Source organism: Aquarana catesbeiana, linkage group LG10 (assembly GCF_042186555.1).
Source record: "Aquarana catesbeiana isolate 2022-GZ linkage group LG10, ASM4218655v1, whole genome shotgun sequence".
Classification (NCBI taxonomy): Eukaryota; Metazoa; Chordata; class Amphibia; order Anura; family Ranidae; genus Aquarana; species Aquarana catesbeiana.
In genome coordinates, this window is record NC_133333.1 from 163812822 (window position 1) to 163824170 (window position 11349).

The following is an 11349-nucleotide window of genomic DNA, read 5'->3' on the forward strand; positions in this document are numbered from 1 at the left end:
CGGAGGGGCAATTGATGGGAAACACGTCCACATCGTCCCACCACCCAACTCGGGGTCGTACTATTATAATTACAAGGGGTTTAATAGTATAGTGATGTTGGCGGTGGTGTCGGCTAATTACGAGTTCTTGTATGTGGACGTGGGGAAGAATGGCCGGATGTCCGATGGTGGAGTCATCGCCCAGACGGAGTTCTACAGGCGTCTCCAGAATGGCAGCTTGGACTTGCCACCTCCAGAGGACAATGTTGAAGGTCTCCCATTTGTGTTCGTTGCTGATGAAGCATTTGCGCTGGGGGACCACCTGATGCGGCCATTCCCGATGAGGACCCTCACCCCGGAACAGAGGGTTTTTAATTACCAGCTGGCCAGAGCCCGAAGAGTGGTGGAGAACACATTTGGAATCCTGGCCAGCCGTTTCCGATTATTTCTGACACCCTTCCATATGGAGTATAAACTGAACCATATAATACTTGCCTGCTGTGTTCTCCATAATTTTTTAAGAAAACATTCAGCCAACTATGCTGGCTCAGTTGGGCCTGAGGCTGGAATCCCAAATCTATCAACAATGACGGCGCTTGAAAGTGGCCGTCCTGGCTTGCCCTCCCTGAGTGCCCGTGATGTCCGGTTACGATACCTGGAGTTCTTTGCGGGTAGGGGGGCTATCAATATGCCAGACAATCTGTGAAACCTTTTTCAAATAAAAAACAACCAAAAGAAATTCTTTGTGGACATTTACTGCTTGTGTTTGTTTTAGCTGACCCTGACAGAAATGTGTTGAGTGCAGAAAATGTCGTGATTGGGTAACCTTATAAAAAACAGTGTTGGCTGGTACTTCCTAAATGCTAAAACACATTTCACTACAAGTGCACTTGCAACTGCACTGAACCTGCACTTGTAGTGCAAAGTGGATTTGCCCTTAGGAAATAACCCCCATTTTTGCATAAAACAGCAATTCCATCACCCCAAAAGTGTTGTAGTGTTGAGACAATAATCCACACATTCTTGAGTAAGCCACTTTTTTATACCTGCACAATCACATGTGCATTTACGAAAGGTTTTTAAAACAAACCAACATGTTTGTTGTATAACAATTTTTGCAGTAGCATTATCAAAAATCGAAATATCCATTTCAGATAAAACAGGCCTGTGTAAAACCAACAAGAAAGCCAAAAAACTTGAACTTACAAAGTTCACATATGGTAAAACCTGAAGGCTATATCAGACATCAGTATTTAGGAACTGGGTTTGATATAGCGTTCAGATGGGGGGAAATCACCCCTGGAAAAGCCAAATTTGGAAGATGCACACCAAGTTCAGAATGTCAACATGTGCTATCTGCCATCAGGGGGGATCAAGGGACGTGTTTTGGGGGAGCAAGCCCTTCCTCAACGCGACTTTATAATTGAGGAAGGGGTTGCACCCCCAAAACGCGTCCATTGATCTCCCGTGATGGCAGATAGCACATGTTGGCACACTGTGTGCATCCTCCAAATTTGGCTTTTCTAAACATTGAAAAAATTTTTGGAAGATTGGACCACAATAAAACAGGTGATTTTGTGGGGTTTAAATTCGCCCCAAAACATCAATGATGTTATTATTTTTTTTAATAACATCACTGATTTGTTGCTGTATGTTGTGCAATTCGAGATTACACCCCATGATTTCCCCGATCAGTATCTGGGCACTTTCAGATGTGAAACGTTCTCTCTCCCTCACATCACGATCACCTAAAAAGAGATAAAGAACAAAAAAAAAGGTCTCAAAAATCTGCCAACATCCATCTCTTTTACCTGAGCCTGTGGTCGCAGACACTCACCTGTTGTGGTGCCAATCTCCACCACATCTTCTTTCTCCTCCTGCTCAGCTTCTTGTGTTGGTGTTATTTCCCCTTCTTCCAGAGGTGGGGGGTCTGTGTTCTCCTGGGATGAGGGGTGTCCTCCGAGTCTTTTCTCCCCTATGTAAAACAAAAATTGTATACTTAGCACACAGATATTTGATGGCAGACCTAGAAATAGGAAACATTGCTTGGAAGTGGGGTACAATTGTCTATTTTAGCCGAGTTCCAAGATGTATATTTTTTATTGCCCTTTGTCAAGCTGCAATACTTTACCTGTTTGGTACAAGCTTCACAGATGTAGCCCCCCCCTATAGTATACACTGGAGCACCTGTGTGCCCCCCCTAATAAAAATGGTGTTCTTGTGTCCCACACTAGTGCTCCAGTGTCCAGATGTGAAAACAGCTGCTCAGTGTCCTCTCCTTACACACAATCTAGTTTGCATTTCATTCTAGTAACAAACCCATCTACACAAACAAATATTTGGCATCCAAGTAGGCCCCAAAAAAATGTGTGAAAATGCATATGGCCTAAACAATGGTGTTCTAGAGGCCGAAAGAAAAATGTTTGATACGAACGAATAATGGGCCCATGAACATTAAAGTTGCCCTTTTAAACGTTACAATTAATAAAAGCATATGGAGCAGAACGAACGGAATAAAGACAGAAAGAATAGGAACACAGCACAACTACTTACTTTTTTGCAGCACTCTCCGGATCTTTCGGTACTGCTCTGGCTCTCTCAACTTCAGGTCCGACCACCGCTTCCTGAGCTGATCTTTAGATCTTCGTACCCCGAAATTCCTGTGAAGGCTTTTGATCACTTTAGCAATGATTTTGGCCTTTCGGATGTTGGGGTGGGGGTAAGACCCATATTTTCCGTCATAGTCGGACTTCTTCATGATGTCGACCATCTCCAACATCTCCCCAAACGACATATTTGTGGCCCTAAAACGTCTCCTTCTGGATCGGGACGTGCCTGGATCCGGGCTTTCCTCCTCCTCCTCCTCGTTGCTAGAATTAGCATGCACCTGCTGTAACTCCGCCATCATGCTCTTCACCCACTGCACCGAACGAAAAGGGGCGGGGAATAGACTAGAAAGAACGTCAGGGGTGGGCGGAGTTACACGCATGCGCAGTGTGTATAAAGCGTAACACGCGTGCGTATTACGTACGATCTGTGAGCGGAGGAAGGAGCATTGGATGCGCCGATCGTAAGAACGAAGGTAAGAGACAAACTTGTGCCTATACTGCTTCTAGATTGAGGCCTATATTGTAACAAGATTAGGAGAGTTTTGTGTGACATTAGGCTTTGTCTTGTGTTGTGTCTTGCAGTGAACATGGATATCTTAATGAAACACAATGACTTCATGTCAGTATTCGTAGAGATGCTAAGTGAGCTGCCCTGTCTGTGGGAGATTACCCACCCCCATTTCAAGAACCAAGCAAAGAGGAAGGCAGCACTGGAGCAATTGTGTGAAATTGTGAAGCAGGTGATCCCCACGGCAGACATCACCTATTTAAAGATTTTCATTGGTGGCCTGAGGAGCACATATCTGAGGGAGCGCAAGAAAGTCCTGGATTCGCAGAGATCCGGAGCAGCAGATGACATCTATGTCCCCAGGATGTTGTACTACGACAGGCTGCACTTTCTGGCAGGCCAGACTGAACCCAGGCCATCCCTCTCAAGTCTTCCTTCCACGCTTCCTTCCCCCCCGGCTGAGGCTTCTGACGCCCAACCTGGGCCTTCCAGGCCACATGTGGAGGAGCCCAGATTGAGCCAGGTATAGCATTCCTCTGTTAGTTGGGAGTACTAATTTAGGATTGGGATTGATGAAGCAAAAACTAAAACCATGTCCCTTTTTCATACACAGGGAAGTCTCAGCCAGGAGGTGGCCGGGCCGAGCCGGCTGGCTGATCTGCAGGTCCCTCCACCCCCCCTGAAAACAGAAAGTGGCAGTAGGAGGAGTACCCTAGAGGAGGCTGCTATAGCATTCTTTTGGAGGGCTACAGAGGTCCTGGGAGCACCACACACCATGGAGGAGAACATTGCTGCCTTCATAGCCTATAAAATGCAGAGGATGGAGGAGGGCCAAAAAGTCTTGTGTGAGGCCCTCATATCGGAGGCTCTGGAGAAAGGTATGAGGGGCCAAATTACAACTCAGACACATCTTTGGGATGGTCCTCCTCCTCCTCCTGCAGGTCCTCCTCCCTCTCCTCCAGGTCCTCCCAGTCCTCCTCCAGGTCCCCCCAGTCCTCCTCCAGGTCCCCCCAGTCCTCCTCCTCCTCCAAGTCCTACTCCTCCTCCTGCCACATCTCCAACTGCACAGCCACAGCCCGGAAGGAAGCGTGGAAGGAAGACCAGACAGTGATTGCCCTGGGTTCAGTCTGGTCGGCCAAAAGATGCAGCCTCTTGTAGTACCACAGCCTGGGGACACAGATGTCATCTGCTGCTATCCGGATCTCTGCGAATCCCGGACCAGACTGCCCTCCCTTACATATGGACTCCTCAGGCCACCAATTTTGATGTTGAAGAATTGATGTCTGCCGTGGGGGTCCCAGGCTTCGCTAATTTCTCCTGTTGATCCAGTGTTGCCTTCCTCTTTGTTTGGTTCTGATCCCTTAATAAAGGATTTTTGTTTTGAATTATACTCTCCTATGTGTTTGACTTCAAAAATGACAGTTGGTTTGTGAGGATTCAGGTACATTTCAAATATACAATGTGAAATGAACAAGGGACACCAACAACAAACAATCTCCTGGAGATTAAATAAGAAAAGATATAAATGGTGTTGGGGTAACTTGACACACAAAACACACACAAAAATATTCGGGAGTAAAAATAAAAATAACATTGAACAAAGATCAGCCTTGGAAAAAATTCGAACATTAAAGAAAAAAAAAGGCTTAAAATCCAAAAAAAAAAAAAAAATATAAAACTGTCAGATGTGACAACTAATAACCATATATTCAGGGAATCCCACTAAAAAAACACAAATAAAACTTTGTGAGAAGTGTGTGTGAATATGAGCAGCAAAACTACTTAATTCTTGTCACATTATAAAGAAGAAGAGAGTGCGCTGTATTAAACCATTTTTAACATTGCAGCGTGACGAAAGTGCTGTATCCATTGCGAACGCTAAGTTTACCAGAACGAGCTGTCCCGTGTCGGAATTTCTTCTGAGCATGCGTGGCACTTTGTGCGTCGGAACAGGCCACACACAGTCGGAATTGACGCGATTGGATTTTGTTGTCGGAAAATTTTATCTCCTGCTCTCCAACTTTGTGCGTCGGAAAATCCGATGGAAAATGTCCGATGGCGCCCACACACGGTCGGAATTTCCGACAACACGCTCCGATCGGACATTGTCCATCGGAAAATCCGACCGTGTGTACGGGGCATTAAGGTGTTTAAAGTGTCGCCTATAGAGCTTTTTAAGTACTGTAGTTTGTCGCCATTGCATGAGTGTGCACAATTTTAATGTGCGACATGTTAAGTATCCATTTACTTGGCGTAACATCATCTTTCACATAATACAAAAAAATGGTGGTGATCAGCAATTTTTAGCGGGACTGCGACATTGCGGCGGACAGATCAGACACTTTTGACACTTTTTTGGGACCATTGACATTATTACAGCAGTGGTCATCAACCCTGTCCTCAGGGCCCACTAACAGGCCAGGTTTGCAAGATAACTGATATACATCACAGGTGATATCATTTGCTGCTCAGTGATTGCAGTATTCTAGTCTGCATCTCCCCATGGTAATACCTAAAACCTGGCCTGTTAGTGGGCCCTGGGGACAGGGTTGATGACCACTGTATTACAGTAATTAGAGCTAAAAATAGCCACTGATCACTGTATAAATGACACTGGCAGGGAAGGGTTTAACATTAGGGAGCGATCAAGGGGTTAAGTGTGTCTCTAACTGTGGGGGGAGTGGACTGATTGGGAGTAGAGAGGATCACTGTACCTAATTACCAGGAACAGACGGTCACACTCTACTCCCCTGACAGAACGGGAATCTGCTTTGTTTACACTGGCAGATCCCTGCTCTGGCTCTCTGTGGAGCAATCGTGGGTTGCTGGCAGACATACCGTGTGACATAAAAATTGCAACGATTGCTGTTTTATTCCCTAGGGTCGCTGCTAAAAAAAAAAAAAAAAAAAAAAAAAAAAAAGCATAATGTTTGGAGGTTATTTTCTAGCAAAAAAATACTGATTTAAACTTGTAAACAAAAAGTGCCCGAAAAATCCTGGTCGGCAAGTGGTTAAGAATTCTATACAGTTGTGACCTTGCCATTGTACTGATGATGTATTATGTCTTTTGAATTAGGCACCTTTCACACTTGTGCTACTTGTCCCGCGACTTGGGACTGCAAAGTTGCATGACAAGTCGTACCCTATGATTTCCAATGGGTACCGTTCATATCTGTGTGACTTCAAAGTAGTCCCTACACTACTTTGGTCCGACTTTGATGTGACTTGAGGTCCAGAGACCTCAAGATTACACAGGTATTGCCTCAAGTCGCGTTGAAGTCACGTGAAAGTCGCAGCTAGGTCACGCAACTTTCAGGTTGCACAAGTGTGAAAGGGGCCTTACTCTTCGATATACTGCTGTTCTTTTCCTATATTAAACGTAATAAAAATGTATTTTAAACAAATGTTCCTTGAGTCTTTAAAAAAAACATGCAATCTAGTGTAATGGATTCCTTTTTAAAATAACATTGTAAAAAATATTTTTTGTGAACTTATAAGTGAAACCTGATGCTTTATTTACACATTCATACACAGTTCATAATGATTATTGCTCTATTGGAGCAGAAAACAAAGCTGTCAGAAGTGGGATTCAAACCCACGCCTCCAGAGGAGACTGCGACCTGAACGCAGCGCCTTAGACCGCTCGGCCATCCTGACTGCCAATGTTGAGAGATCTTCATCTTCACTGACTAATGATGTGTGTATGAAGAAAGAATTTTTTAGATTGATAATTGTATTGCTTTCATTTATAGTGAAATACATGCATTTTAGAATATAAATGTATATGATTTACATATAGTTTACATATACCTAATGTTCTTCTACAAGTGCTCAGCCCCAGTGGCCTAATGGATAAGGCACTGGCCTCCTAAGCCAGGGATTGTGGGTTCGAGTCCCATCTGGGGTGTATTGAAGTACTTTTTTTTTTTTTTTTGTTCATTGGTGTCAATGTAATTCACTAATTTTCTGTAAACTCTGTTAATGCTGAATATTCAGTAGATTGAAATGAATTCCTAATGGAACGTCTTAGTTCATACTAGGCTTTAAATATGTACCCAAGATGCAGATTGTAACAATTCATGGTCATCAACGAGAAGGGAAAAGATGATTGGTCATGTAGGGTAAATATATGGAACATATTAATTCGATCATAAGATTAGTTCATCAATGCCTCGTCTATTGCTATTAAGCGTGTTGTTCTACCACCCTCTACTGGTAGAATGATAAACTGCACACACCATGAACAGCTGCTGAATCGTTGTCTCTCCAGCACAGTGGGGGGTTATAGAGTGTCACATACACTTATAAAATCCCTACTCTCAGCAACACATCATCTCCTTTATATGGCTTGTTGCAGTTTTGATGGTACATATTATGTGTGCACCAACTCATGTATATGCAAACTGTCATAGGAATGGACTTTTGGATAAATATAGGCATGTGTGTGCCAGGAAATGTTCTGCTTTAGAGGTGAACGTTGCAAAAGAGGAAATGTGCTGACACTCCACAATAATGACTGTTCTTGTATGAATGTCTATATTGTCTTATGGCCCATACACACAATCCGAAAAAACGAAAAAAATACTATTTTCAAAGCGATCGTACGATAATCTGATTGTTAGTACACAGCTTTCGATAACCGATCACTACAGTTCATCTGATATTATCCGATCGGACAAGCATGAAAATCTTGTCCGATCAATACCAGATTGTAGGATTTTCATTTAATCAGTACAGTTGTCGTCTGAAAATACAATACAAATACAATACAACACATTACATCACTTCAGAATTTATTTTCTGTCATACGGGAATTTTTGGAACATTAGTAACCTCTTCAATTTCTACTTAGGACTAGCAAGCGAAAATAGTCGGATGATCTGTCATCCGATTTTCCGATCGTGTGTACGGGGCATTCGATGGAAAAGGTTGTGTTAGTCTGTAAATGATGGCCAACCTTATTTTTTTCAGATGTTGATGTCAGAGTGGTAAAGACGGTGTGTCCATTTATGACAGGCGATATTGAGGGAAGAATGTCCTAATTCAGGCTTTTCTGCCGCATGGTAGAATATTAGGTGTGGTCTCCATATACGATGCAGTGGTAAGGCAGAGCGCATGTGTAAGGCCCCTATCACACAGTCGCCTTTGTTCCTTCTAAGCAGGGGACCCATAGACTCATCTTCATCCAAGTTGGATTGGAATAGAAACAAATGTCACGTCTTGTGATGGTGGAAAAATGGACCCATGCAATTCCTTTGAGCGGCTGTATGTAAACAGATGTGTGTCGTGTGTCTGTTTGTATCCTGATACAAAAAGTGAAAAAACAGTCCATCAATGTCCTTTAGTGTAATATATGGTTATATAAATCACCAATTGCAGAAAAAATATAAAAAAGTTGCTAATGTTTCCAAGCATGCAGTTAAAGCAATAGTGTCCACCACTGTGTGCTCCAGCACTCTTCATGCAATGGTGACTATCCCCTCACTTGATGTGCCCTCACCTGGGGGATAAGACCAATGAATGGTCTATATGTACCTTTTTCCCCACTATGGGGGATCTTTAATGATGTTCCACTCCTATGGGTACCTCTGGGTTTATTGCTCTCCTCTGCTTGGGTTCACTTTCACTCAACATCACCAAAAGAGAAAATTGTACATAGTACATAATTGTACATAGTGCTTATCCTTTAAAATAACCAGTCTTTATTTAACCACTTGCTTACTGGGCACTTATACCCCCTTCTTGCCCAGGCCAAATTTCAGCTTTCAGCGCTGTCACACTTTGAATGACAATTCATGGACACTGTACCCAAATTACATTTTTTATCATTTTTTTTCACACAAATAGAGCTTGGTTTTTGTGGTATTTAATCAGTACTGTTTTTTTATTTTTTCCTAAACAAGAAAAGACCGAAAATTAAAAAATATATATATATTTTTTTTTCATGTTTTGTTATAAAATTTTGCAAACAGGTAATTTTTTCTCCTTCCCTGATGGGCACTGATAGGCTGCACTAATGGGCACTGATAGGTGGCACTGGTGGGCACTGATCCAGAGGCACTGATGAGGCTGCACTGATGGGTGGCACTGATGAGACATAGAGAGGGGACACTAATAGGCAGCACTGATGGGCACTGATAGGCAGCACTGATCAGGAGGCACTGATGGGCACTGATAGGCGACACTGGTGGGCACTGATCAGGAGGCACTGACCAGGAGGCACTAATAGGTGGCACTGATCAGGAGGCACTAATGATGAGGCACTGATGGGCTCTGATAGGTGGCACTGGTGGGCACTGATTTGCAGCACAGGTAATCTCTAAAGAGACTGATGTCCCTCTAACAGAAGTTAATGGCTTGCTTCTTTTCTTCATGCTAACAGCTGGAAACCAGCTTCTGTTTACTTCCGTGATCAGCTGTCAGTGGCTGACAGCTGATCACGTGACTGTGATTGGCCCTTTACCCTGCTCTGTGATCAGCCGAGTCCCAAGGACTGCGATCATAGAGCATGCCACGTGCCTCATGTACCCCCAGGGGCACACAGGCGGTGCAAGAATGGGAGGACGTCTATGTACACCCTCCAGGCATTTTAAGCCCGCACTGTAGCAGTCTTTAGGCTATAGCGTGGGCGCTATGTGGTTTAAGTGTAAGCTCACCTTTACAGCAAATCTGTAAGGTCTCTAAGATGAACTTACACTGGACCCCCCCCCCATCCCGTTGACCTGGAGTCCCAAGATCACCCACTGTGAGACATTGTGTTGCTGATTTACCTGTCCAATCCCCAAGGGCTTTCTCTCCTCTTCTCCAGTGCTGACAGGAGGGGCTAGGCGGGTTCTGATTGGTCAGTGCCATCCATGTAAAGATGCTGACCATTAATTAGAATGCCTCCTATTCGTACATGCAGAGAATTATGGATAGGAAATTAAGCCGCAGGGATTTCAAATCCCCGGACCGGTAAAGTGACGACACGATGTCTCAAAGCAGGTGTTCGCGGGACTCCAGGTCAGCGGGACGGGGGGGGGGATGAGTAAGGGGGTCCAGTGTAAGTTCACCTTACAGATTTTCTCTAAAGGTGAACTTACCCTTTAAATAATATCTAATGTCCAGAACGCTCACATTTACATGGTGCTGTGAGTGTACCAGACTGTATACAGCATAGAATCAAAGCCTTAGGTCGAGAGTATCAATCCCGCAAAGTATGTTTACCTCAATCCTCGTGTAACATGCGCACAGTGACGTGAGATCAGACTGGTCTCTCCCCTAAGTGTTACGCCACAGGGTCACGTGGCTTCCTCAGAGTGATGTCTCAGCCCAAGGCTTTGATTTTATGCTGTATACAGTCTGGTGCACTCACAGCACCATGTAAATGTGAGTGTTCTGGACATTAGATATTATTTAAAATAAAGACTGGTTATTTTAAAAGATAAGCACTGTGTACGTTTTTTTCTTTTGGTGGATGAGTGGAAGTGAACCCAAAGCAGAGGAGATCATAAACCCAGAGGTACCATAAGAGTGGAACATTATTAAAGTTATTGTAAAGTCTTGTTTTTTTTTCTATTAAAATAACAAACATGTTATACTTACCTGCTCTGTGCAGTGGTTTTGCATAGGGCAGCCTGGATCCTCCTCTTCTTGGGCCCCTGGCTGGAGCTCCTGTCCCCTCCCTCCTGTTAAGTGCCCCCACAGCAAGCAGCTTGCTATGGGGGCACCCGAGCTGAGCTGCAGCTCCGTGTATCCATTCAGACGCTGAGCCACAGTTCGGCCCCGTCCCCTCTCTCTGATTGGCTAACTGAGTTTGATTGACAACAGCGGGAGCCAATGGCGCCGCTGCTGTGTCTCAGCCAATCAGGAGGGAGAGTCCCGGAAGGCTGAGGCACTTGTGGACATCATTGGATAGAGATGGGGCTCCATCTTTATCCAACCATCTATATTACCTGAGGGTAAGTTTTAGGGGGGCTGAGGTGGTACTGCTGCACACAGAAGGCTTTTTATCTTAATGCAAAGAATGCATTAAGATAAAAAACCTCCTGCCTTTGCAACCACTTTAAAGATCCCCATAGTGAGAAAAAGGAGCATATAGACCATTTATTGGTCTTATCCTCCAGGTAAGGGCACATCAGGTGAGGGGATAGTCACTTTTGCATGAAGAGTGTAGGAGCACACAGTGGTGGACACTATTGATTTAACTGCATGTTTGAAAACATTAGCAACATTTTCACATTTTTGATGGAATTGGTGGTTTATGTAACCATA

The 11349-nt window shown here is 44.0% G+C and overlaps 2 non-coding genes across 2 annotated transcripts; one reads left to right on the forward strand and one right to left on the reverse strand.

The window, feature by feature from the left end:
* Positions 1-6670: 6670 nt before the first annotated feature.
* TRNAL-CAG (transfer RNA leucine (anticodon CAG)) lies at positions 6671-6753 on the reverse strand. The gene has a single exon. It is a non-coding gene; the product is annotated as a tRNA-Leu (tRNA).
* Positions 6754-6930: 177 nt separating this feature from the next.
* TRNAR-CCU (transfer RNA arginine (anticodon CCU)) lies at positions 6931-7003 on the forward strand. Its single transcript has one exon. It is a non-coding gene; the product is annotated as a tRNA-Arg (tRNA).
* The last annotated feature ends 4346 nt before the right edge of the window (positions 7004-11349 follow it).